The following is a 27,440-nucleotide window of genomic DNA, read 5'->3' on the forward strand; positions in this document are numbered from 1 at the left end:
CTGCATCTGTATGTTTACATAGAAGGGAGAGCGAAGGAGCAAATGTGGGCAACAGCTGTCAGTGACACATTTCCCCAACAGCCACAAACAAGATAAGAGCCTTGCAGGGGCCCTTAACTGCTGGGTTCTGATGGTTCAAAGAGAAAAAGCACATGATGACTTTGAAGGAGGCTGCCTGGCTGAGCTGATCGGATCACCTAGAGACTGGAAATGCTTTCTGGAAAAGTATATACATCTCTACTACCCATCTCCCAATCCAGAACTGAGCATCGCAGATGAAAGATACCTGCCTGTTGATTTTTTTTTTTCTTAGCTGATTGTTTCGCCCTCTGTAGAGTTTAAGTAAGGTGAGGACATGGGACTGTGGTAGAGAGCTGCCAGTGTCATTCTTGGCTCTTCCAAAGTGTGGTACTGCAGCCACTGGGTTTGAGTTTCGCAACTGCAGGTGAGGGTTTGATTGGGTGATGCTCTGAGTGTCTTTCTGCTCTAGGAGTTGACTTGTCTGTGATCCCTGGGCTGTCTCTCACTTCACTGACACTCACTTACCTAAGTCCTGCCATTCAAATGCATCCATTTTAAACCTTGTTACTAAACAATTGCCAAAGTGAAGGAATTAGCATCAATTCACACACAAATTCAAAAATATAAATAAATCAGAAAACATTGGAAGGGAAGAATTCATTCATCTTTTTTCTCTAATAGCCTTAGAGATGAAGTAAGGGATTCCTAGTTATCTTATGCTGGGTTCAGAGCTTGGCTAATATCAAACACATACAATATTTGATGAAACAAATGAAGATTTCCATTTTTCTGCAAGCTGAAGATAAGAATAGCTGTTTCAGAGTTGGACATAGATTTATCATAAGCAGGATCATGGATCTTTGAAAATTTGGGCTATATTTCAAACAACAAAAATCCTAAAAATTCAAAGTAAAATTCCCTAAAATTTGCTCATGGCTTTCAGCTGTTTTAATACTGTCACAAAGATGATCTCACTGCATTCTCTCTTTTATAATCTCTTCCACTTACCTCATAAGGTTAACAGACCAGGAGTTATATGCATTTTATAGAATGTGGGTCCCTGTAGTTAAAAAACAAAACAAAACAAAAAACACATGTCTATTTTATTCCCTATTTTATCTACAGTGGTTAGCATAATAAACATGAACATGAACATGAAAAGAACTTAAAAAAATGTATGTGAGTGACTGATTTATCAAATGAATGAATAAGAAAACTGAAGTACACACAGCAAGTTAAGCAATACACCTGATATCATTTTGTATAAGTGCCAAGATTTTAATGAAAGAGACAAAAATGCTGTCTTCTGAAGTCAAAGCTCAAGATTCCATGATCCTATTGCAACAGCTGTCAGTTTAACAGAACAGTTAAAGAGTTCTGCCATTGTATGAGTCTACGATTTCCCTGAGAATGCTGTGTAACAAACAAGTTTGAATTCTCCGTGTCTTGTAATGAATGTTTATGTTTCTTAGCTAGCCGTGCATCTGTGGTTTGGCTGAGGTTCTGCTAATCTTATTGGGCTTGGTCAGGCTTGGTTCCAAGCTCAGTTCAGGTTCAGAGTTGCTCCAGGGGGCTTATTCTGGGGCCCACACTAAAAGGGAAGGGGCTCTCTGGGCCATATTCTTCTCACGCTGGATTACAGGAGTGCAAGAGGACACACCAGCCATGAGAGCACATTTAAAACCTTTGCTCCTATCAGGTTTGCTTACATTTCCTGGGCTAGAACAAGACACTGGCCAATCCCCTCAATAGTCAGTGGGGCAGCAAAGTGTGTTCTATTCCAATGAGAGAGGGAGGGACTGTTTGCTAGATAATAATTCGATTTATCACCACCAGCCTGAAGGGAAGAAATTTAATTGACAAATTCTCAAGCTCTCTGTCAGCTTTGTGATTCTTTAGTTCTTGTATAACACGTTAAAGGGAGCTTAGTCCTTTGTCAGTGGAAACTGTCTAGTCATACCCTGATCAGAATTCAAGGCCAAGCAGGGACCATTATTTGAGCTGTGGATTCTGCTGTTTGGTATTCACACATCCCTAATCATCTTGGAAAGTATAATGTTTTCTAACAGCTGTAAAGACAAGAGATTCTAACATTACAAACTATACATAATATCCATGAAATTACATTGAATAATATAATGATGTGTTATGCTGTCATTAACACATTATGAATACCTAATTTGAGAGGTTAATGAAATTGACAAACATATGAACACTGTGGGTATCATCAATACCACTTAATGACAAACCTCTTGTTTTCATTTACAGAATCATCTGAAATGAGAAGATTCCATCTTTCTAGCTACATTTTCTTGGTCATAAATTAAGAAGAGTCTGCACGACATGTTTTGTTTTAACGTGGAGTGCGAGGTTAGAAAGTATTTGACATTGCAGGTTTATGTAGTAATAATATTTAGAATAAATAAATTCGTGATTATTTGACATGACCATTTGTAGTTTTTTTCTGAAAAGGATTGAACTTGCTAAGGGTAAATATATTTTAGTTGGACAGATTGAAGAGGAAAGTATCAGGACCAAGGAAAACTGCCCAGGGGAAAATAAATCTCAACAGTATGTTGTATTCTAGTGAAGGAGCCCCCATCCAGTCTGGACTCAACGGTCTATAGTTTTTCATCTTAAAACTGGGAAGACTGATATGAGGAGGCTGTTTTCTTACTCTCCACATCACTGGTTAAGCTTTTTGTTTAACCAATTGTATTTTAAAGCAGTTCAACCTGTATCCATAGATAAATGAATATCAGTAAAACTCAACCATATTAGAAGGGGCCCGTGTTATTTTCATCTCCAATGTAATATTCCTAAAATAATGGATATAATGGATGTCAACATTTTCATATAAAGTAAAAAATGTGAATATGTTTTTTCTTGAGTGTTAATGTTTTCTGTCCATAAATGATAATAATAATACAGAAATAATAATGGGGAGGCCTTTTATATTGCAGAAAGCACGTTATATACATGATCAGATTTGACCTTTTTAGAAATGCAATGGAGTTATAGAGAAGACATCGTGATTCCATTTTGCCAATGATGAAATGAGGTCTGGAGAGGCAAATGGACTTGGCCAAGGTATAATGGCCCTGAAGTGGCAAGGTCATGATGTGGTTAATTCTGTGGTTTTCTCGTTACACTCCACAGCTTCTCCACCATCAGCCTTCCAGAAGTCATGGCTTTCTGTTAGCCATTTGTAGTGACACATCATTCTCATTAGAAATGATTATCTTTTCTGATTATTAAAATAACAAGTATTCATTGCAGAAAATTTGAAAATATAGAAGAGTGTAAGGAAGAAAATAATAACCGCTCTACTTCTGGAATTTAACTGTGCAAAAATAACACACTTTTAACTCATTTTTTTTCTCTCTCTCTCTCTCACTCTTGCTCTTGCTCTTGCTCTGCCTCTGTCTCTCTTGCTCTGTGTGTGTGTGTGTGTGTGTGTGTGCCCATGTGCCATATACATACTTATCATATGTTCTTGGCGTTTTGCACATATTCAATCAGTGCTGTGAAGTCGATACTACTATTATTTCTATTTTATGGATGAAAAAAATTGAGGCTCAGAAAGTCTATGTAACTTGCCCAGGGTCATGTGAGTAGGTCTTTCTTCATGTAAAATATGATTAAACCTCTTCATGGACTCCGAATCTAAGTGCACATGTGCTGCATTTGAGACTTTTAAGGTAAACATCAAGCAAGATATAATTCCCTCTGGGTTTTATTATAAAAGAAGTTTCTCGTCTTTGACAGCTTCAGACCTGCAAAGATGACTTCACTTCCCCACTCAAGGATTAAAAGAAAGTCATATGCTTCTGTGTGAGGCTACCATAATTGGCCTCTGCTCCACTCCCAGGGGCAAGCGCTGTACCAGGATAAGTCTGTGGTGAACTATGCGATGTTATTGAGGACAAATAGACCAATGCTGAGGGATTTCTGAAGGCATAGCCTTCATCAAATGGATAATGAAGAAGAGAGATCCCAAGTCAGTGCTGGAAATCACTTGGAAGTTTTGGAATCTTGTCCCTTTTTCAAATCGCCTTACTTGGTGGTCTTTTACAGCCATATGTTGCGAATTTTCATCTCCATGCAAATCTCATGGAGATCTCATTAAATATAGGTTCTGACTCATTGGTTTGAGTGGAACCTACTGGGTTGTGAGTTTCTAACTAACTGGCAGGTGGGGCTGACACTGCCGGTCCGTGGGCTATCTCTTTGAGAAGCAAGTGTCTGAAGCACCCCCTGTTGGAATAGTAGAAATACCATTGCTTGCCTGCCACTGCAGCCATTTGGAAACTTTAATTAAGCAAATTATTTATGCTTGCCACAGAACTCTTTCATTAAATTAAATCTCAAGTGGTACCTGGGCGTGAAGACGAGTCCTTTGGTTGGGGCTTGCCTTGCACCTGTGTTTGCATAGCAAGCATCCTGTTTCTCATTAGTGGATGTGTTCATTTGTGGTGGTTGGGTAAGAAATTGTGTAAGTCCTGAGAAGGTAGAGCTAAAGGCCACCTCGAAGCCCTTCTGTGACCCTCTGCTCTGTCACTGCCTTCATGGAATCCCAAGACAGAAAGAAGAGCTGCTCTGTTTGAAGAACAATTGGGAGCCCCAGGACCTGCCGCTGTGCCCACCTCTCGTTTTCCCACCCACAGAAATGGTCCCTGAAGTATCCCATGGAAGGAGAGGTGCTGGTGGGTCAACCTGATGCCTCCTGGGTTTCAGCTCAGCTTCACTCCATGTTATCTGTGTGACCTTAGTCAAGTGATGGAATCATTCATGGAATTCCAGAGAACGTTAAAAAGATAAAGTGTCTAAAATGCTCAACAGAGTGGCTGGTCCGTATTCAGTACTCAACACATGTGAGCTATTACCATGGCTGTTAGGATCATTATTATTACTGTTGTTGTTAGTTCGGGGTCTCTGTGGACCACTGTTTGAAAGCCTTCAGTGTAGAAGCAAGAATGTAAGATGCTTAATCAGAGGACCTGGGCTCAAGTACAGGGAGCTTGGGCAAGTAGCTCATGTGAGGTTGCAGAGCTCTAGTTCTTGCATCTATAAAATGGGGATAATAGCAGCTACCCTGAGAGCTGTTGAAGGATTAACTGAGATAATATAGGTAAAAAGCACATAAAAAAAAAATAACGTATCCTCCTTCAGTTGGTTTCTAAATAGATGAATTCCTAAAGATTCACCGTTTACTCTGAAATATTAAACTTTGTATTGGTGCCCATTTATGCATCATGTTGATGAGCTCATTTTGAATGATACATAGATCTATTTCCCAGAATGATTGCAACATCCTTCAGGAAACTTTAAAGGCAGGTCTTAGCAACTTGGAATGATTTAGTCTCTCCTACATAAGCCTGGAGACAGGTGTATGCTTGGGTGGGTTCATGGAGGGGTTCGGCTTTTTGTGTGATGAACGTGGCTATCTCCACCACTGTATGTCCCTCTGGCTGGCTACTTTCTCAGTAACTAAATTTCTCAGTAACTAAAGCAGGAGGCTTTCTTCTACTCTCTGGTCTTGAATTTTTTCTGCCCACAGGCTTTGTGCTTTTAATATTGTCTCCTTCTTTCTAATGTTTTCAAAAACTCTTCCAGCTCATTAGGGAGAGAAAGTTTCTACCACAGAAAACCTGGGACGAAGAGTCAGGTGTGGACTGTCACTCTTTGATTGGCAGTAGGAAATCAGAATGTCAGAAAACGCAGAATTTTAGAATCTAAGAATTCCAGGAAAATCAGGACACTCTTATGCCAAAATCTTCATTGTCACCTCCAAAAATATTTCAGCACAGTGCATAGAATTAGGTGTTTTACAGAGCAGGTTACAAACAAACAGTCTTTAATGTTTTTGGAGAGCGTTTTTAGTCTACGAAAGCAGGCAAACCCTTTTATTCAACACAGTCTCAAAGATAAACCAAATGTGATAAATTAATCAGAGACTCTTGCTCTGGCTGAGGTTGGGGGGAAGGGGAATGCTTGAAAAGGATGCTTGATGCCCCAAGTCTGCCCCTGAGAGGGAACCCCCGGGGCCCTGGATGCTTCATTGAGTAGCGGAACTGAAGACTCTGCAGATTTCCAAGCAAACAGCAGTGAGTGATAAGATATGAGGCCGCTGATGACTAGTGGTTTCTAGAGTCCTCCTCAAATTGACACTATTCTTGTCCTAAATCAGCACCCACTCTGCAGGTCTGAGCAGGTCCAGCAGGCAGCCCTGAGGCTTTTTTTTTTTTTTTTTTTTTTGAGACAGGGTCTTGCTCTGTTGAAGTGCAGTGGCAGATCATGGCTCACGATAACCTCTACCTCCTGGGCTTAAGCAATCCTCCCTCCTTAGCCTCCCGAGTAGCTGGGACTAAAGGTATGCACCACCATGCCTGGCTAATTACTGTATTTTTGCCATGTTGCCCAGGCTGGTCTTGAACTCCTGGGCTCTAGTGATCCACCCAATTCAGCCTCCCAAAGTGCTGGGATTACAGGCATGAGCTACCATGCCCGGCCTGCCCTGAGTCTTTGGAGACAGTCTTATCTGCATTCATTCCTTCTGGTCAAGGTCTCTCTTCCTGACTTGCATTTCTGTAGCTTCTTTTCATTCCTGACCTTGTCCCAGCTGCATATCATCATGGATTGAACAGTCTCATCTCTGATCTGGGAAGATATTCCTTTTAATTTATTCCCATTTTTGGTATGAATAAACTCCACTCTTCTTTGCCCTAGGTTCTGTTAGGTGACTGGGTGTGCACAATGAGGACTCTGAAGAACACTGGGTCAGAAGACTGATCCCACTTCTGGGCCTTACAGAATCTGGAGGTAGAAGAGGTAAGGTGTCAGAATTGCTTTACAACATCCCAGGAAAATGTTCTTCTAACTCCTGCCTGAAAGCTTCAGTGATGGGAGGCTCACGGCTTGTGCAGTCACCTGCCCTTCTGATGATTGTCTCTTGTTGTTCGAGGCCACACATTTCCTCTTGTCCTTCAGGCTCTCAAAGTCCACTTCATAACCAATGTCCAGTGACGTCACTCCTCTTGGGCTCACTGTCTTCATTGATCATGTGGTGAGAGGAGCACTGGGTTAATTAGCATGTGTGAAAAACCCTGAACGCCATCAGACCCCCAGCTCATTCTGGTTAGTGTCAATCAGGTTGCTGCTATGGTTGTTGCTATTAGGATAATTGTCACGGCCACTCTTTCACCTTCTGCCTGGCTCCTTTGGCACCGCTTGGCTTCATTAGACCACTTGCTGGTTCTTAGACACACCATGCACCCACACAGCACCCCGGTCCTACAGTGGCTCCTCTACAGGATGCCCAGGGCACCCTCCTTCCCAGCATTCCTGCCCTCACCATGCTCCCTCTCTCCTGAAAACCTTGACTCACCCACTGGAGCTCAGCTACAACCCAAGTTGCCCAGGACACCCCTCACCTCATGTGGGAACCTGATGCTTGGGGTTCAGGGGCAGCCTCTGCTACTAGCAACTCTCTGATATTGAAAAATGTACTCACCTTCCCTAAGCCTCCATGTCCTTATTCTTAAAACAGAGATAATGTGTTTATTGCAGGTTGTTGTAAATATTAAATGAAATGAGATATTTAAGTTGTGTGTTGGATAACACATCAGCCATTCCCTCTTTCAAACACATTTTTCTACCTGATTCTCACAGCAGCCTGGGAGGCAGGGATCTTTGCAGGTGAAAACACTCAGCTTTGGGAGTGGCTGATGCAGGGCTACCCAGTTCCTAAGTGCTTCGTTCAAACTTGAACCTAGGACTTTGGAATTCACATCTTTTGTGTTAGCCACTGAAAATTTGCAAAATTATTGCTGATGGATCTAGTAGGGTCTCAAAAAATTCTCAAATCAGTTAGATCAAACAGAACTCTGTGGTATTCTGATTTTTCATTCTTATTTACTTGCATTTATGTTGGGTTTTGATTGCAAGATTCTCTGGAGAAATCAACCAAAATTTTATTATGAAGTGATATGGTTTGGCTCTGTGTCCCCACCCAAATCTCATCCGGAATTGTAATCCCCACATGTCCAGGGAGGGGCCTGGTGGGAGGTGATTGAATCATGTGGGCAGTTGGCTCCATGCTGTTCTCGCAGTGAGGAAGTTCCCACGTGATCTGATGGTTTTCGTGAGTCCTCACGAGATCCGATGGTTTTAAAGTGGCAGTTTCCCCTGCTCACTCCCTCTCTCTCCTGCTGCCATGTAAGACAAACCTTGCTCCCTCTTCTGCCAGGATGGTAAGTTTCCTGAGGTCTCCCCAGCCACATGGAACTGTGAATCAATGAAACCTCTTTAGTTTAGAAATTACCCAGTCTCAGGCATTTCTTTATAGCAGTGTGAAAATGGACTAATGCATGAAGGAATAGATGGATATAGAATAGAAGTTGCTTTCTTGTTGCTGGGCACCAAAATGGGTTTTCTAGGTTGTTTGGCTTTGGGGGGGCCTGAGAGTCCCCCAAAACAAAGAATTTAAAAGCCTAAAAGCCAAGTAGCCTCTTCTGACATAGTTATGATGGTTTCTGTCACCCAGCATCTGCGTATGGGAATAACAATACATAGCTCACGTTGAAAAAGTGCTTGAGGGTACACAGAATGTTTTTTTCAGCCCCATGCTTTGGCTGATGCAAGCCAGCCAGCAGCCCTGTGAGGCTGTGTGAGTGTGAGACTTACTACCTCCAGCCCAGCCTGCCGATGTTGGCTGTCCTGCTAAGCCCAGTGGGGGTGGCCTATGCCTGGGTCTGCTGCTGTTCCTCACCCCTCACTTCCAAAGCCACATCAGGCTTGCTTCTATCTTGAAGACTGCAGATCCACCTTGAACAGGAGCCAGCTCTCATCGCGTCATTCCTGACAGATTTCTTAATTAATCTGCTCAGATTGTCAATAATGTAATTCACTGTTGATTTAGAAACTAGTTATATGAGGACTGCTAGGGCCATTGTGGGAAAACATCTGAATAATTCAGCTAATAGATGGGAAACTCACCCAGATTGCCAGGGCACAGGGAGGGAGCAGCTAATTCGAACGGGATGAGCTCAAGTAGGGTGATTCCGGCAAATTCCAGGGAGCAGGGAGAGGTTGTCATATTGCTAGGGGCAGCAGCTGCCTGGTTTAATTATTGTCATTTTGGTTTTTGGAAGAAAGCACATGGGCCCACACTTGCAGGCAGAGGCCATTAACACACTCTTGAAAAAGAGTGGAGTTTCAGTGTAAAGTACACGATGTGGCTGATTCTACCTCCGAGCTGTGCTCACATGTTAGTGGGGCTTATTCTAGACATATTGTATTTATAATTTCAAATAATGTGACTATAATTTGAAATTTGTGAATTTAGTAATAAGTAACATAAGAGAACTATCAACATGACCTTTCCCCCACTGGGAGATTCATAGTTGTTTGGGTTTGTCCCAGGATTGTGTAGATGTCTTGAGATTACAGTAATTATCCTTGGGGCCATGGCAGAAAATGCAGTTTATAGATGGGTGAGTCTAATGATGTGAAGAGTCTTACATAAACATAAAAACCCAATTCTATTTAGTTATATACATAACATTTTGTTTTTATTGGAAATAATAAAATTATATGGAGTTGAGCTATACTAAATTTTTTGCTATGGTGGCTAGAGTTTTCACAACCCTTAAGTGCAGTTAAGTTAGTGTTTAGATGTAAATGTTAAGAATTATGGGACTTTGGGAGGAAATATTAATTTGGTTGCATTTATCTGCGGCGTCATATGCTTTTCTTCTGTTTCTCTATCTTGCCTTCTCTATCTTCCAACATCCTCACATGCACAAGAGCACATGTATGCGCACACACACACACACACGCACGCACACGCATTGCCCTGTTGGTCACCTCTCTCCCAAATTTCTATCCTGAAGACCTTCAAAGAGAAAGAAAGACTAGCCATATCCAATTCCAATATTTTGACACTAGTACAATTCTCATACAGGAGAGTCGTCCTGCTTGAGATATCTTGCTTTATTCTTAACAACATAATGGTTGATTTTATGTCTGAACAGATTGGGAACCTTAGGGGAGAGAACTGGCTTTTGAAAGCTTAGCAAACAGAGCTTCAGCAAATAATTTGTCTGTGAATCAATGAAAGAATCACAAGTACGCTGTCTGTAAATGAGCTCTGGGTTTCAGATGAATGCACCTGCTACCGACCCTAGCGTGACATGTGCATGGCAGCCCTGAGGATCAGGTGCGGGTGCACATGACAGAACACCCCATGAACAGACGTTCCGGTGACACAAAGGCTAGTTCACTCTCTCTGTGAACTCAAGCTGTGGATGGCTGGGTGACCGTGGCATGGTCACCCCCACGCAGGCCCCTCCTGTCTTACTCTTCCACTATGCTAGCTCATGGCTTGCTTAAATCTCAAGGTTATCTCATGGTCAAGATATTTGTGGGTGTTCTAGATATCACATCCATATTTCAGAGAGCAGAAAAGAGGAAGAGGGAAAAGAGTGCCACTCCCTTCCCTTCTGCTTTTGTGAGGCAGCCTTTCTGAAAGCCTCCCCGCCTTGCCATTTCACCCCCACATACACCCCCACATACACATTTCATCTTGCACAGCCTCTGCCAGAGCTCAGATGGCCACACCCAGCCAGAGAGAGGGTGGTAAATGTAGTCTTTCTAGTGGAATATCCATAACATTGAGTAACATATGCCGTGTTCTAGGGAGGCGGAGGGACCGGCTATTTGAAGATATTTTGCAGGATATGTCAGAATACCTAACCTGTTCCTAGCAATAGTACATGCTTTAACACAAGCAATTATAACTTTAATGAAACCACAAATAAATAGTTCCCATATTTTATAGAGTGCCCGAGTATTTTGAATTGAGAAAATAATTTGGAAAAAAGTATTGTGTAATGATACCCTAGGACTAGAGAGTATCTGTCTGTCACTGTCCCTGTAGACATTCTCAGCTGCACTCAGGAAGACTAAGTGGTGATAAACACTCTCAGTTGTGGACTGGTGCTGTGGCAGGTCCCTGAGTTTTCTAACATTGGCTACTGGAAATGGTTTGTCTTTTACTGAACAATAGTTTGTTGTGATTTAAGGGTGTCATGCTTACATTTTCTGATCATGTATTCCCTGGGAATCTAATTTGTAAATAATTACTTGACAGAAACTGGACTGGCTGGAAAATTCTGAGTATGCAGAGGCAGAGGCAGGCCCCGGGGAGGGGACTTCAGCTGAAAGGCTGAGCACCTGAATGGTCTGACCATAATTTCTCATCTCAGCAGTTAACAGCTAATAAGGTCCCTTGTTTAAAAAAAAAACAAATTCTCAGGCTCCAGAAGCAATGGACACCCTTAGCTGGTCATTAGCAGCCGTGGCTGGAGCAGCTGGCTTAGGTGGAGTGCTGAGGAGATGATTTTCCCCTTTCACCTCTCCACACCAGAGAATGCGGGGAGGACACTGTTGTTCTTTCTGTGTACAGAGCCAGGGGGGTCTAGGGCAAGAGGTTGCTATGGACTGAATGTTTGTGTCTCTGCAATTCCTATGCTAAAGCCCTAACCTCCTCTGTGGCTGTATTTGGAGATGGGGCCTCTAAGGAAGTAATTAAGGTTAAATGAGTCATAAGGGTGGGGCCTTGACTTAATCATATGTGTGTCTTTACAAGAAGAGACAGCAGAGAGCTCCCTGCCTCTCAGTTTATGTGCACACTTCTGGCCATGTGGAGACATAGCCAGCAGGTGGCCGTCACCAGAAACCAACCCTGCTGGACTTTGACCTTGGACTTCCAACCTCCAAAACTGTGAGGAATGTTTCTGGCCTCCTCACCTGCTCTCTCTCAGCAGGCGGGCCCATGTCTTCTGCCTTCCGTGGGCCACTCATTCTCTGGATTTTCCATTTCAGCAGTGCCTGAGCCTCTACTGGCTGTTCAACACTGGCTGCACTTATGGAAACCACAGACAAAAGATGGAAACAGCCTCCACCAGCATGGGATCAGGTGTGGGGCAAACACAGGAGACAAAGCCGGTATTAGTTAACTCGTATTTAGCACTGACCATACACCCATGTTCAAGGCACTCAATCCACGTGAAATCATTCAGGGCTCAAAATAACCCTCCGAGGGAGGGGGGAGAGGCTGCTGTTATCCTCATTCTACAGGGAAAGAAAGAGGCTTAGGAGTGTGGCGTGGCTTTTCCAAGGACACAAAGCCAGTGAGTGGCAGAGCCAGGGATCACACCCGGACCGTCTGCATCAGGCCTCGTGCTCAGCCAGGTGCCACAAAACCATCTCACCAACATCCAGCTGACAGGTGCTTCTGTGGCTAGAGCCCAGGACCCCACCAGCACACAGAGGAGGCACCGCCTCTGATCTCAGGGACCAGCGAAAATCTCCCAGGGGAAGTCAAATCTAAGTGAAGATCTGAAAGGACAGGCAGGAGCTTTCTGTCATAAAGAACGAGAGAAGGGGCTTCCAGACATCTGGGGCAGGGGAGTCCTGGGGTCCTGTGAATGTAGAGAGCAGGAGGTGGGCTGGGAGGACTCAGGGCATGGGCAGGGGTCCACACCACAGGGAGAATGAAAAAACACCGAGAACCATCAGAGGGTTCAATAAGGGGGATGGCAGGGTCACACTTGCCTTTTAGAAAGATTTCTGCAGCTACCCTGTGGAGAATGGGTTGGAAGCGGGATACAATGGGAGGAGTAGCCACTGCTTTTGAGGCAGGGAGACTGAGCAGAAGGATAGAGCCACATTCCTGCAGATGCGATGGTAGCTCAAACCACAGCTATAGAGGTGAGTGAAGAAGTAGCCCGGAGTGTGCGAGCTGGCTTGTGTCAGTTCGTGAGAGCTAACTGTTACACTTTGAGGAATTTGGGGAGCTGGTGATTAAACACAGCCATTATTAAACATTAAATTAAACAAATTCACAACCAAACAAATGGTAGCAAAAGCAAAGGTGATAAATACTCAGATTCATCACTTCCTAATTATTTTGCTATGATCTGTTTTCCTGAAGGTATCTATGCCCTTCCTGTCTGTAGGGTGGCATACTATATCACGGTGGCCACTGCCTGTCTCTTCCCAACTCTGCGTTCAATGAAGTCATGTTGGTCTCCACTGGTAACTTAAAATTTGCTATTCTTAAGTGGGAGTGTTTACAATAAGGAAATTGGCAAACATTGAACATCTCCAAGTTTTATTTTTTTCAACTGAGCACACCTCTGGATAAGCCACTGCATTCTAGAGATACAACACATGGAGGAACCCCATTTATCCTTCCAGATCCATCCCAGAAGCCTCCTCTAGCCACAGCCAGCAGCCTCTCTGCCCTCCGGAGTCACTTAACCTGTCCTGCGCTTCCCTCTCATCACTATGGCTGGTGTCAGCCTTTCCTTTCATTCTGCAGGGTTCTTCTTGATGGCAGGATCTGTGCCTCATTCATTTCTAGAATAGAGGTAGTATAGATCTGGGCTCCTTATGCCTCTTTGAAGGGAGTAGGCAAGTGAGCAGGGGAGTGAGATGGCTTTGCTTTTCGACCTTTGTCTCTCTTCTGTCTTTTTGGCAGCCCTCTCTCACTTACTGGGTAGGATACTTAGATCATGATAAACCTTGGGCAGCTTTTGGCCTCTGAAGCAGCCTGGTGGCTGATGTGATGTTTTACATAAACGTCTGTACAGCTTGATGCCAAAATGTCTACTGAGAAACTACTTCAAAGGGGCTACTTTTGAAAGAAACTACTTTGAAAACGACTTGATAGTTAGCTGGGCCAAGGAAAATGTACCCACTAGCAAGGACCAGTACTTCAAAGGCATTCTGAAGGACAATTTAAAAGGAGCATCACGTGTCCGGATCACCTTGGGGGAAGTTGTCTTTGAAACTGATCTAAATCAAGGGCAATAGGGCGCAAGGACATCAGATTTGTTTGAAGACAACAGCATCCTGTTAGTCTTGGAAAATAATTGCACAAAGCCACCAAAGTGCCACTTCCTCCCTTCCTCCCACACACCCTCCCGCCACACAAGCCTCTCTGCATCAGAGATCTTTCCAGGCCCGCTTCTGCCTTGGGTGTCACTTTGGTTAACCATTTGAGGGCAAATACTCGGAACGCTGATAAGAGGATTAGTTAGAAAGACACCCCACTTCTCCTGTTTACTTGTGGGGTGCCCCCTTCTCTGGGGCCCATTCCCCCAGGCTTGCCTTGGTAATTTTTCTAGACCCCAGAGGTCAACAGATCTGAGTTCAAGGACAGGTCACTCCCTCCCATGAGAGCCAAGCCTTTGCTGCCATCTGTAAAGTTAAGCTGCTCAGTCCACTTGCCTGTCTCTCGGAGCTGCCGAGAAGTCGGAGGAGTAAATCATGAGAAGCCACCAGGGTGCTGAGCTGGGGTGCTAGTCGTTCTCCACGCCACTTCTAGTTTAAGTACCCTTGTATTTTAAAGGAGGAACCCCAGGCCCAGCCACAGTGGGCGGCTTGACCAGGCTACACATAGGCGCTTTACTGCAGGACTCGGGAGTGGGATCCTGTGCCCTTCTGCTCTAAACTACATCTGCCTTTCTTAATTATTAGCCCTGTCAGGTAATGATTGCCACCCATTTCGTTATAAATTTCCATCCAGGGAACGCGCACATACCCAGCCACCCCCACCCCATCGCCACCACATGCCCTCTGCCACTTGGTTTCAGATGGAGTAAAAGTCCCCCTCTCCTAACATAGCCATGTTAACCAGGTGATTGTTCTCTCCCTGTCATCATTTAATATACAGCACTATAAAATCAGAGTGCATATGCATGCATAACTGTATGTTAATATATAAATAATATTCACAATCATGAAAACAACAACATACATAGCACTGACTATGTGCCAGGGCTTATTCAAAGTGACTTGCATATGTTACCTCTTGTAATCCTGACAATTCTGTTAGGTAGATACTATGAGTATCCCGTTTTCATGTGAGGAAACTGAGATACAGAGAGGTTAAGTAATTTGCCCAAGGTCTCATAGCTAGTAATTGACAGAGCCAGCATTTGAACCCAAGCAGTCCAGTTTCAAAATCTATGTATGTGTGGACACATATGCTTTACTGTGTGAAATACTCAAGACCACGTGTGTCCTGGATGTTAGGGTGAAAGAAAGGATTGTCAGGGCTCTGATGTGCTAACTTCAGACTCTATCCCATTGTACTGTCATACGCCTGACCTCAGACCCGGTAAGTTGTCCCAGGAGGCTGGAACAAGACAGAGCAGATCAGGCACCGACATCCTGCCCTGGCCCTGGCCAGGGCTTCAGTCCCCAGCTGGGCCTCCCCACCTCCGGGTTCCTGCTGCAGCTTCTTCCTTCATACTCTGGCCATCGCTGCAGCTGTGCCAATGTCCTGTTCCCTCTGCACACTGAGCATGCCGGATCCTGTTGGCTGTCCTAGAGGGTCTGGCCTGACACAGATCGCAGCTTTCCTTTTTAGAACACTGCTGCCTTCTCCCGGGTCGCCAGTCTTGGTCAGCTTCTCAGCTCTTTCCCAGGGGAAGCTGATTATTCACAGGACAGGACCTTCCAAAGCATGTCCTGGAGGACCAGAAGTGACCAGAAGTGACCCTCATCAGCACTTGCTGCCTTGTTTCCATGCTGGGTCAGTTAGCTCGGGGACCAAAGACAGGGACACAGAACTCAGAATTGTAATGCACTCCAGAAAGTACCTAGAAGTGTACCTGCCTCTTGAGAGGGGGCAAAGTTTGAGAACATCCCTGTCTTCCTGCCACCCTGTGAGTCCCACTGTCCCCTCAGTCTAGCAACAGAGTTGGCCCTCAGTAAGAGTTTATTGAATAAATGTGTTCCTGGGTTATCCCCACCTTCCCAGTTTTGCTCATTCAGTTAGTCTTTTGTTGAACTTGTATTGTGTGCCAACTGTGTGCTAACTACAGAAAGTACAGACACCAACTTTTAGCCTCAGAGAAACTTCATTTCAACAGGAGAGACGGAAATGTACACAGATCATCATCTTGCAATGAGGTGAATGCAGCAATGGAGACAAGACAGGCATTCAGGAAAGCCAGTCCTGGTGGCAGGGAAGGGCATGGTATGTGGGGGTAGAGGAGGGGTCAGGGAAGACCCTGCCAGGAGGAGAGAGAACTGAGAAGTCACCCTGAGGCAGAGGAGCCAGAGAGCAGGGCCCTGAGGTCGGCAGGAGATGCACCCTGAGTCTGCAGGCCGCCTTTCCATGACCGTAATGCCTCTAAAAGCACTGATTTTCCACCAAAGCTTCTTGCTTTGGCTTCTGGGAGATCATTTGGGATCACCTGGACGAGGGAGAATAGACCTCTGGAAGTTGACCACTCGCATCCTTTCCTTTCTACCTTCTCCCTTCTTTCTACCTTTCTTTTCACTTGTCGGCAACATTCAAGTGGGCTCAGGAAGGTGGAGCTGCTTCTCCCCCCAGAGCCCGTGTTCCATTACGTAATGGATTCTAAAGGCTTCCCCAGATAGAAGCGTTTCACTACCAGTGGGCTTTGATAAGCGCAGGTTCTTCCTAAGGCAACATGGGCCTTTAGTGCAAGTTTCAAATGCAATCCTCAGATAAGACCATTTTCAAAGGCCTTTAAAATGCAGATAGCCTCCGGAATAGGTTTCAGGCTCCATGTAAATCAGAAGCCACTCGGAAACAGGGAAGCCAGCCTCCATACATCCACCCACACACCGCCAAGATGCAGAGCCAGGATGTAAGCCTGAAGGGCGGCTTGTGTCTTTATACTTCGATTACTTGGATGGGCAGGAGCCCAGGTGAGTTGCTTCTGCAGCTAGGTTCTTGGGTAACAATCCCACACAGAAGATAAAACCAAATTGGACTTGGATTTCACACTTGATCCAAACTCTTGATTTTATTAAGGAAGCTGAGGCTGGGGGAAGTTAAAAGAAGTTCTGAAGTTAAAGCAACTAGTGAGTGGTAAAATGAGGATCAGTGCCTTGCCTCGCAGCCAGTGTTTTTGACACTACCTTACGTTCAGTGGCCTCAGAGAGAACCTTTTTTTTTTTTTTAATTTGAGACAGAGTCGCTATCTGTTACCAGGCTGCAGTACAGTGGCACGATCTCGACTCACTACAACCTCCGCCTCCCGGGTTCAAGCAATTTTCCTGCCTCAGCCTCCTGAGTAGCTGGGATTACAGGTGTCCGCCATCACACCCAGCTAATTTTTGTACTTTTAGTAGAGACAGGGTTTCGCCATGTTGGCCAGGCTGGTCTCGTACTCCTGACCTCAGGTGATTCGCCTCCCAAAGGGTTGGAATTACAGGCGTGAGCCACCACGCCTGGCCCAGAGCGAACTTTTAATGTAATTTACCAACACTTAGGATCACCTATGTGCCAAGCATCACACTAGGTGTTGTGGGGCTACACCAACAAGGAGTGTAGGGCCTTGTCAGGTAAGTGTATTACTACAGTTTAGTGGGGGATGAAGGTTCCCATGTATTAAATTGACAGGCAGTGCTGAGCGGCATCATCACTAAACAGAGAGGTATAGGTAGCTGCACATTCCAAAATGTTCCTTTGAAAAAGAGAATTGAAGCCAGGGCAAACATACCATGCTGAGTGATGGATGCAGAGGGAGTAGGGAGTTCCTGGTAAACACTGTCTCTGGAAATACACCAGAATGAATCACTCTTTTAATATCATGATTCCAGCGATATCTTTGACAATTAAATTTTGTTTCTAAATCAAACAAAAGTTTTGAGTTGCTTTTTCTTCTTCTTTCTCACTTTCTTAGAAGGAGCAGTGCTGCCTAAAATGGTGAGTGTGCACACATACACACACACGCATTTGGAGTTTTTCTTTTCAACAGAGAGAATTCTGCGCTATAAACTCTCCTTCAGTTAGATTATACACAAGTGTTGACTTTCAATTCATACCTCTGATATGAGTCATTGAGTGCTCTGATTCTTAGTTTATTTGTGCTGTTTTCAGTAAAATGGATTGAATGTGGGGTTATCCAACCATGATGTGGTGCCTTGCTGCCTCTGACACGGGACTGATGAGATCTGAGTGCTTGGCACTATCTTACAGGAATGTCAAAATCGGATTTGGTCGGTAGCCAGCTTTCTACCTTCTCTGGAACACGGACAGAACATCTGGGAAAATTCTCAACTTATTACCCAGAGCCCCAGACATTCCCATGCCACCTCATCTCTCAGAACCTGACTCCACACTGTTAACCGGCCTTATGTACCGCTTACATAGCTGATCATGGTTACGAACCTGCTTTAACATCTTATCTTTGTCTTAGAGGCATTATACAGAATCATGGCTCAATTTTTCAGAGCTCACAACAAAATCATGATATCTATTTCTAAATTAAAATTTCAGATTTCCAGACTTCCCTAGCTACTGTATCTTCTGCCTCTCTTTTGGAGAAATTGTCTTTCAACATCTCCTCCAGAGTTGAGAGTTTTAAACCAATCCTCCGGGACAGGCTTCAGGGGTTCTCTGAATCCTCTTTCACTCTGTGTAAACTTCTCCATGTTTATGAGCCTTTGTCTGTATTTCTAGAGATAAGGCCTATGTGTTTATCAGATACTCATAGTGACCCAAGGCCTCAGATGGGTTAAAAAATCTGTTACAGAGATTTCCTATGATTTTGAAAGTAGGAAGGATCTGAGATAGTGCTTAATTTAAACTCTCATTTCACATATGGGGAAACTGAGGCCCATAGAGATACAATTCTTTTTCTCAGGCCAATCATAGCATGGAAGTCCAGAAGCAAAAATCTGATTTTTTTAAACTTGTAAGTACCTTCCATTGTTCCTTATCTTGCCTAAGATTGACTTCTGGGAAGCCTGGTAATCTGTGCACAGGGAGTAAGGATGTTAGATGACTGTCTTTGGAAGAACTGTTTTTCTCCTTTGCTTTTTTGGTAATTTACTCTGGCAATGGGTAGCTATTTTATTCCCAGACTTGTTCAGAAAATCCTGTTCACGCTGTTAAAGTCTTTGCCCATGCAAATACCCAGTGCTGTTCTTGGCCATCAGGAACCGTCACACTGGGGCATTGCTCCATTGTGCGTGTGTGCACGTTTCCAGGCACGTGCGCAAGTGTGCACTTACTAATGGAATTGCAAAGCAAACTGCAAATGCCCATAATAGGGAATCAAGAGAAAAGTCTCAAGTTAGACTTTTGTTTAACACTTGGCTTCCTAGAGGTTTGTAAAGAAGGTGTCTGTTTAGGGAAAGCCTTATTAAGCCTGGATGGTTGCCCTTAGCAAATGAAAGTGTTGACTAAACCTTGCTCTCTGTTGTGAAATGTAAGTCTAGTGAAATTCAAACGCATTGTAAATTTACTAATCAGCTTTAATCAAAGCAGAGGGATATAAATACTCCCAGAGGGTGGCTCCCTGTGAGGACAACTGATGAGGTGACTTGAGAGGCCCTGGGTGGCTCTTAGGAGAGTTAAGGACGTCCATGGCCATCCCTGCTGCAGCATGAGCCCGTGTTTGTATGAAAGCACTGGCTCCAAAACAGCCTGGAAGATAGCTGAGAGAACACCTAGAGTGAAACTTGTATTTTACCAGCAAACTAAACCAAGGTCCCTAGAGAAATGGCTTTGCTCAGGCTTCACGCTGTGGCTTAATGGCAGGTCAGAGATGAGGGCCCCACACCTCGGTGTCTAGCCAGGGATCTGGCCCTGGCACAGTGTTGCTGAGTCATGTCCGGCTGCCTAGGGGATATCGCAGAAGGAGCCCCTGGAGGACACATGCGTTCGTCATCTGTTCAAAACTGCATAGCAGGTGAATGGCAACATTGACACTCTCACAAAAAACAAGACTGCATGGAGGGCAGCGTGCTCAGCACTTAACAGGAGTTATCTTAGTAAGTCTTTATGACGCTGTGATGAAGTAGGTAGCATTCTTATGACTGTCATTTTACAGACGAGGACACTGAGGTTCTGGGGGTTAAGAAACTTGCCCAAATGATGTAATTAGTAGGTGGCCAAGCTGGAATTCCAAAGCAAGGATTTGTAAAGATTATGCTTATCAAAACTCCCAACGCCCTTGTCTGTTTTTGCTTTTCCCCTAAAGCGTACCTACGTTTTCTTGTCTCAGAGAATAGGATGTGTGAAGGACTTTGGTTCTCACTGGCCAGAGACGCCGAGTCCATCTCAGTCCGAAGTCCTGGGGTCAGGTTCCCTGAGTGTGTGGAGTCCCTGCTGGGCAGGATGCAGTTTGACTGACAAGTTCCTTTTCCTTTATTTTCTCCTTTTTAGCCACCTGCTTCTCCTGATATCCTCTTTTAGGAGGTTGTTAGGCCCCTGGGCCTGAGGCCTTTTACAGCAACCCAAAAATTGCCTAGTAGCAATCTGACAATAATTTTTTTACAATAATTTGCATATTATTTCTAAATACAGTCACAATTTGGGGTCTTTCATGTTAGTTTTGTGTTTTGGCTCACCATCATTAGTTTGGATTTGTCGTGTGAAGTTCCCCAACTCCTGGCCTATTTCCACCCACCCTTTTATTCATGGGACAAACAGTAACTGTGTACCTACCCCCAGAACCTCCTACGACAAGGCACCCTGGGGCTCGGAGTAAGTTGTCCTTCCTTTTTTTTTTTTTTACTGTTAATAACACAAATAAATCTGCAATAACTATCTTGGTTGACACACAGCTTTCCAAATGCTTGTCGATAGCTCTCTGGTGTACGACCTTAGTCTTTACTGCGTCCCTGCCTTGCCCGCCCATCCTGCCCTCAAGGGGATACAGGGCTCCTCTCTGGGAAGATCGAGGGTTGGCAGAAAGGAAAGATTTCCTTCTGACTTGTGATATGGCCTCTGTGCCAGGCTCTGTGCTAGGCCCTGGGGATGGAGTGGGGAGCGAGGCTCAGCCCTGTCCTCTGGACAGCCTGGACCAGCTGTCTGCATCTTACAATTGACTTTTAACAACAGTAGGAGGGGACGAACGCTGGAGAGGAACAGAAACCAGAGATCTGGGCTTGCAGCCCTCCCTGTTAACCTCGACACGGCCCCCCGTGTCCTCTTGGTTTCCTGTCCCTCACCACAAGAAACAGTGTTCAAATCGGTTTCTAGATGGCTCCAATGTAGCCACGTTTGGGTGGGTCTGGTGCATGTTGGCTCAGCTGGGACGTGCCAGTGTTTGGGGGTTGTTGTGCTAAGCCTGAGGGCCTGCTCACTGCACAAGGTCAGGGTGTCCTGGTGGGCCTTGTTCTGCTTTGTGATGACAGTGGCCCTCTGAGATGGTCAAACCTGACCATATAAATAACCGTGATGGGTATGAATGACTCATTTAATAATTTCGTTTCTTTATTTCACACCTTTTGGTGCTACCATGCTATGCATTGAGGGTCCAGGATGTGGAAGGCACTAGTACAGCACCTGAGATATTTTTGAGTGGTGGGGCAGAGAATGTGGTACGAAAAGATGAATGAGGTTGGATGCAGTGGCTCATGCCTGTAATCACAGTGCTTTGGGAGGCTGAGGGGGGAGGATCACTTGAGGCCAGGAATTTGAGACCAGTCTGGTCAACATAGCAAGATTCCGTTTCTTACATTAAAAACAACAACAACATCAACAACAACAACCCGTGAATAAGAACTAAGGAGTGCAGGGAAGGGAGTGGGTGCCTCTCAGCACACTTTGATGCTGGTGCGCTGAGAGGTTTCCCCTCATTGGGATTTCTTTGTTCCCTTTGCTATTCCTCCCATTCAAGCAACCCTTTCTCTGCTCTTCCCTAGGTAAGGGGTGTGAGAGCAGAAAGACAAGCAGTCCTGTTTCGGCTGCAGTGACCACTGGGGTGCTCTGCCCAGGCCTCCCTGCTTGCTGCAGTGACAGTTGATGATGGCCATGGCAGAGCGTGAACTGGATGCCCCCTCCTGCTGCAGGGAATGGCCTCATTTCAGGTCATGTCCCCCAGGTTCTGAAACTGACTGAGGAAGGAATACAAAGGCTCAGCCCTCTTGCCTCAACTTGGGACAACTCTGATGGGCCATCCCAGCTCGAGAGCTCCACTTAGGATTGGTTGGGGGTGGCTCTGAGTGTAACCTCATTGCTGCCAGCTTCAGCTTCTGCAGCATCCTGCCTTTCTCACTTCCTTACAGGAGAATCTCCCAAGAACATCCCCTGATCAGTGCTCTGCATGCAATTTCCATCTCAGACTCTGTTTCTAGGAAGCCTTTCAGGCGGCTGACACTGGACGTGGTTGTGAGTCGCAGACCCTAATGAAAAATTGGAGAGGAAGCAGGTGGCTGGCTGATGAAATGATAACCAGAAGGCCTGTGGGCTTGGGTGGCTGAGGCTGAGGCTGAGGCTACTGAATGTTGAAGAGAGAGAGGCAGAGGCACAGATGACTCATCATGGGTTTCAGGCAAACTGTGAAACCAGAGCACTTCCTTGGCAGCATTTAAGAAAACCCTGATGATCTGCAGCTGGAAGGCAGGTTGGCTGGAGGACCAGTCTGAACCCTGAGTAGGTTAAGTTCTCAGTCCTTCAGGCACGGGGCTCTAATGGGAAAGAGGTGAGACCCTGACACTTAGGGAGCCCTGGACAGTTGGGAACCTTGAACACTTACATGTCCCTGAGTTCCCTGGGCCTGCAGAAACAGCCTACTTCTCATGTCATATAGAAGATTGTAGACTGCTTGAACCCAGGAGGCGGAGCTTGCAGTGAGCTGAGATTGCACCTTTGCACTCCAGCCTGGGCAACGAACGAGACTAGGTAAAAAAAATTAAAAAAAAATAAGGAGGACTTTCCTTTTTTGAAGATCATACAGAGGTCTCAAATGAGGTAGGTATCATGCAAGACATTGCTTGACCCATCAGGATCTACCCTCGTCTTTCCTGTTGGCAAAGTCAGCTGAAGAACAAGAACCAAATCTCAGCACAGCCCGACTGGGGATGAGCTGGGCTGGCTTGGCCAAAAGGGTATATCCGGTGAAGCAGTTGTGGGATCAAGCTAGTATGTCCCAGAGGACCTGGGAATCTATTCATGGGATTGGATCAGAGTGTAGATATAAAATAAAATAAGGTTGAATTTATTGAGAGGGAGCAGTCTAGGTGGCACAGGATTAAGCATCTTGGTCAGGATCCCTGGAGAGAATGCTAAGACTCAATTCAGATGATGCTTAAAAGCCTAGAGAAAGCAGTGACCCACACTCAGGCAGATGGTGGAGGGAGGGACCAAATGGCTCAGAGAAGTGGGCATGCTGGAGTGGATGTGCTAGTATCCGCAGCGCTGACTATCTTCCTGAGATGACCTGGAGGACTTCCCATGTACAAAGGAATGCACTGGTGAGAGTGGCCCCAAAGCCACTCAGCTCAGGAATAGCTGTGCTCTATGTGCCAGAGCTGATGACAGATGAAATCAGAGAACTGGCTCCTGGTAGCAACAGGGATGATGGGATCCTGGGATTACAAAGGCCAAGTGGTGTGCTCATCACTGGATGCAAGGCAGAGGCCGTGATCACAATGAGAGGCGAGATCAGTGGGGCACCCAGGGGGTTCCTGCCCTGCAGAGAGCCCTCAATAGGCTCATTGTTTTAGAAGGGAAATAGATGGGCATCCAACAAGGGCAATACTTAATTTCTATAAGAAAGCAAGTGTGGATTACCAGGAGGTACAATAGTCAGGATCTCTTGCCTAGTTTCTTGAATGGAGCTAATTCTCAGCCCCAGAATCTGTTGACTGAAGGAGAAGCAGAACTCCTCCCAGGAAGGACAGTACCACATTACAGCAGGTGCATTCAGCAATAATTCCCCCAGTTCTCTCCTAAAGGTATCTAGGACATTTATTCAAGCAAATGCACACTGGGGAAAGAGGAATGCCTTAGCTTTTCAAGGACTATTAAACTAACATTGATATTTGGAGACCCAAGATGCTACCATAACCCTCCTATTAGACTGGAGACCAGGAAGGCACATAATAAATTGAATCTTGGTTCAAGCCTAGCTCACATTCTTCATTTCCCTGGTTCTCTAGTATAATAGGAGTGAATGGCAGGTTCATTGGCAGAACCTGTGCATTGACTCCTTGGCCTAGAAGAAAAGATATTGTAGTGAGGTAGGCCTCTTCCCCTACGAGATTGTAAACCACAGACATGACCACATCTTGTGTTGATGGCAGGAATGTCAGAGATGAGTGTTACCCTCAAAGACTTAAAGGATTCAGGGGCTGTGGTCCTTGCCATAGCCTCATTTAATTCACCAGGCTGCCCCGCACACAGACGTGGTGGGCCATGATGGGGGACACTAAATATCCATATAGTGAGTCAAGTCATATCTCCACCTGCAGTGGCTGTGCCAAGTGTGGCACTTTTGCTAGAGAAGATTAAGCGGAGTCTTTGGCCTCTCTAAGGAAGCTATTGACTTGGCGAACTGTTATTTTTCATCCTTGAACAAAGGAGGATCGGAGGCAGTTTGCATCAACCCGGAACAGGAACAGACAAATAATACTTTTATGGTCCTACTCCAGATCCACGTGAACTCTCTCACTTTTGTTGCTTAAAAAAGTTCTTATTTATGGTTTATTTTTTGTTTCTAAAACAGACTCCTCATATAATAAATGAAATCATAATATTTTGATAATGGTAGAGATTAAATCATGTATTGTAGTTGTTGGTTTTATATTGTTAAGTGCATCTTTAGTTTTTAAATGAGGCAAATTTCAGTTGTCTCTGAGGAGCTTAGAATTACCCAGTTATGTTTTAAGCATGCTAACTTTTGTTGCTTTTTAGTCTGAAGTCACCTGCCCTGTCTGGACATTCCATAGACTACTGTTTTTACCCATGACTTCGATGTGGTACACTCATTGGACCAGATGAGCAAGCAGTGGCGAGTGGGTTGGAGGTCTTGGTAAGCCACATGCACAGCGAGGCTGGGAGGTCAGCCCTGTGAAGACTTAGGGGGCTTCCACATTGTTGGAGTTTTTAGGGACTTAACAGGGGAGTACCTCCAAAGTAAAGAGAGATTGCATTTCATACCTCCTCCCATTAAAGAAGCAGCACAGTGCTGAGGGGCCTCTTTAGCTTTTGGAGGAAGCATAGTTGGTCCTTGCGAACACAGCTTGAACCCATTTTCTGGGTGATGTGGAAGGCTGTCATCTTTGATTGGGACCCAGAAAGGAAAGCATTCTTAGTAGGTACAGGTGATGATGGTGCAAGTAACCTTGTCATTTGTGCCATACGGCCTGTACAACTGTTTGGTACTCTGTGGCATTTATGGTGTGGTATGGCAGAACTTGACGGCACTACATGCACGTATGATACATCACAGAGGTATGGAAAGGACATCGTGTGGAGCTCATGGCAAGCCCTGGGAAAATTACTGCACTCCTGACATTCTGGAGAAAGGCCATGCCATCAGCACCAGAGCATACATAATTTGAGATGTGGCTCCTGGTGTGCTTCTCAGCCTTGATAGAGATGAAACATGTCATCATGGGAGGTTGAGTAACCACATGGCTGGGCTGGTTTCTATCAGACTCAATTGCTTCTACACTTGAGTGGGCCCAACAGAAGGGGAAGTAGGATATCTAGGACTGCACATGAGCAGGGTCAGAGAGAACGAGGAAGTTGCACAAATGGTTTGCTTGGCCCTCAGGTCATCCCCTACTCTTGTTCTGGTTTTTCTCCATCTGCTTACACTGACTGCCTTCTCTCAGGCCAGGATGACTTGTTTCACTGGTGCATGTGCATTTAACATGAATTTCAGGCAACACCACTCAGGGATGGCCTTGGGAGACAGCAGTGAGGAGAAATCTTCTGATGCACTTCTATCTGGGAAGGTCCTCTGGTCATCCACTTTGTAGGGACAGTGAGGTGGCCTGAGGTAAGCGTATGTGCCCTGTGACATTTTTGGCAAAGCTCACAGGCCGTAGGATGTTAGAAAAAGAGAAAGATTGGAACACGAGAGACAGGAAAGTCTGGGGAAGGGGCCTGTGGATGGATCTATCGGGGTAAGTGCAGAGTGTGAAGATCTGGGTGTCACATGGTGATCACCAGCAAAGAGCACTCACTGTGGAAGGGGCAGAAACAACCAAATCGGCAGGGCGACTTGGCCAGTGGACATCAGTAAGCCTGTCATTGCCTCACCCAGTGCAGGAACAACGGATGCCCTAGTTGCAGAAATGAGGCCATGCAAGAGCCCATCAGCACAGGCTCCCACTCTCTGTGGCTCTTCTACATGCTGCTGCTGCTGAATGTCTAATCTGTTAGCAGAGACTAGAAACACTAAGCCTCCATGTTAGTCTTTTAAACAGACTAATCAACTATTTGGTAGTAAGTTCGCTCTGTGGACCTTTTCTGCCATGCAGGGGATACAGACTCCTCTAGACTTGGGTCATCAGATAGTCTTGGCATAAGTTTACCTTTCCTGCCTGTAGCGCCTACGCCAGTGTCACCGTCCACCAACATGGGATTCCACCTAACAGTGCTTTAGGTCAAGAAACCTGTTTTATCACAATGGAAATTCAGCAGTAGGTACATGACCATGGGTTCCATTCTCCCCATCACATATGACGTCACCCAGAAGCTCCCTGCCTGACAGAGAGGTGGACGAGCCTTCTATAAATAGTTAAGGGCCCAAATTAGAGATGATACCCTATGAGGATGGGCCACTGTCCTCCAGGACAGTGCACATACTACATCAATGCTGCTGTATCCCAGATAGGTTGGAACCAAAGAAAAGAATAGTAGTAGGAGCCGCCTAACTTACCATCACCCCCAGTGACCTACTTAGGGAATGTGTGCTTTCTTTCTCTAACGTATGAGGTTCTGTGGGTGTAGAGATCCTGGCTTGCAGAGCAAGAATGCCTCTGTAGGAGGACACAGCAAAAGTCCCAATGAACTTTAATTTACACCAGTCACTTGGTCACTTAGAGTCTCTCATGACAAGGATCAGCCATAAAGGAAGGGAGATATCATCCTGGTGGGCACAGTTGACCAGGGGAAGTGGGGCTGAAGATGCACAGGGGCCAGGGAAGAATGTGATTGTTGCTCAGAGGATGCACTGGGGTGTCTCTTGGTGCTCCCAGGCTCAGTTTTAACTACAAGTGTCCAGGTACAGATGTCATAGCTTGCAAAGGGGATGATAACTAGAGGTGCAGACCCGTGAGAGATGATGGTCTAAACTGCCCCACCAGGCAAGCTATGTAGACCAGCAGAGGTGCACATTGAGGATGGGGGGAATCTCCAACCAGGGATGGAGGAGGAGAATGATGAATATTGGTTATAGCCTTGAGATCAACTGAAGCAATGGGGGTTGAAATTTATTCTACTAATCTTCCCTTGTAAATTTCCCAGGTAACCAGTCTAACCAAAATCCTGGGAGAGCTGTTCCCCAATGCGGCACACTTCCTAGAAGAAGTAAGTGAATTTAAAGGGGGGTGAACTGTAGGGAAGTTCATCACCAAATCTGTGGTTCTTTCCCCAGATCTTTCTTCAGGGCCCACACGTC

General features: G+C 45.3%; 1 pseudogene; it reads left to right on the forward strand.

The window, feature by feature from the left end:
• Positions 1-130: 130 nt before the first annotated feature.
• On the forward strand, positions 131-27,373 carry LOC105525379 (annotated as a pseudogene).
• Positions 27,374-27,440: the final 67 nt, after the last annotated feature.

This window comes from Colobus angolensis, unplaced genomic scaffold (genome assembly GCF_000951035.1).
Source record: "Colobus angolensis palliatus isolate OR3802 unplaced genomic scaffold, Cang.pa_1.0 Scaffold53, whole genome shotgun sequence".
NCBI classification, from domain to species: Eukaryota; Metazoa; Chordata; class Mammalia; order Primates; family Cercopithecidae; genus Colobus; species Colobus angolensis.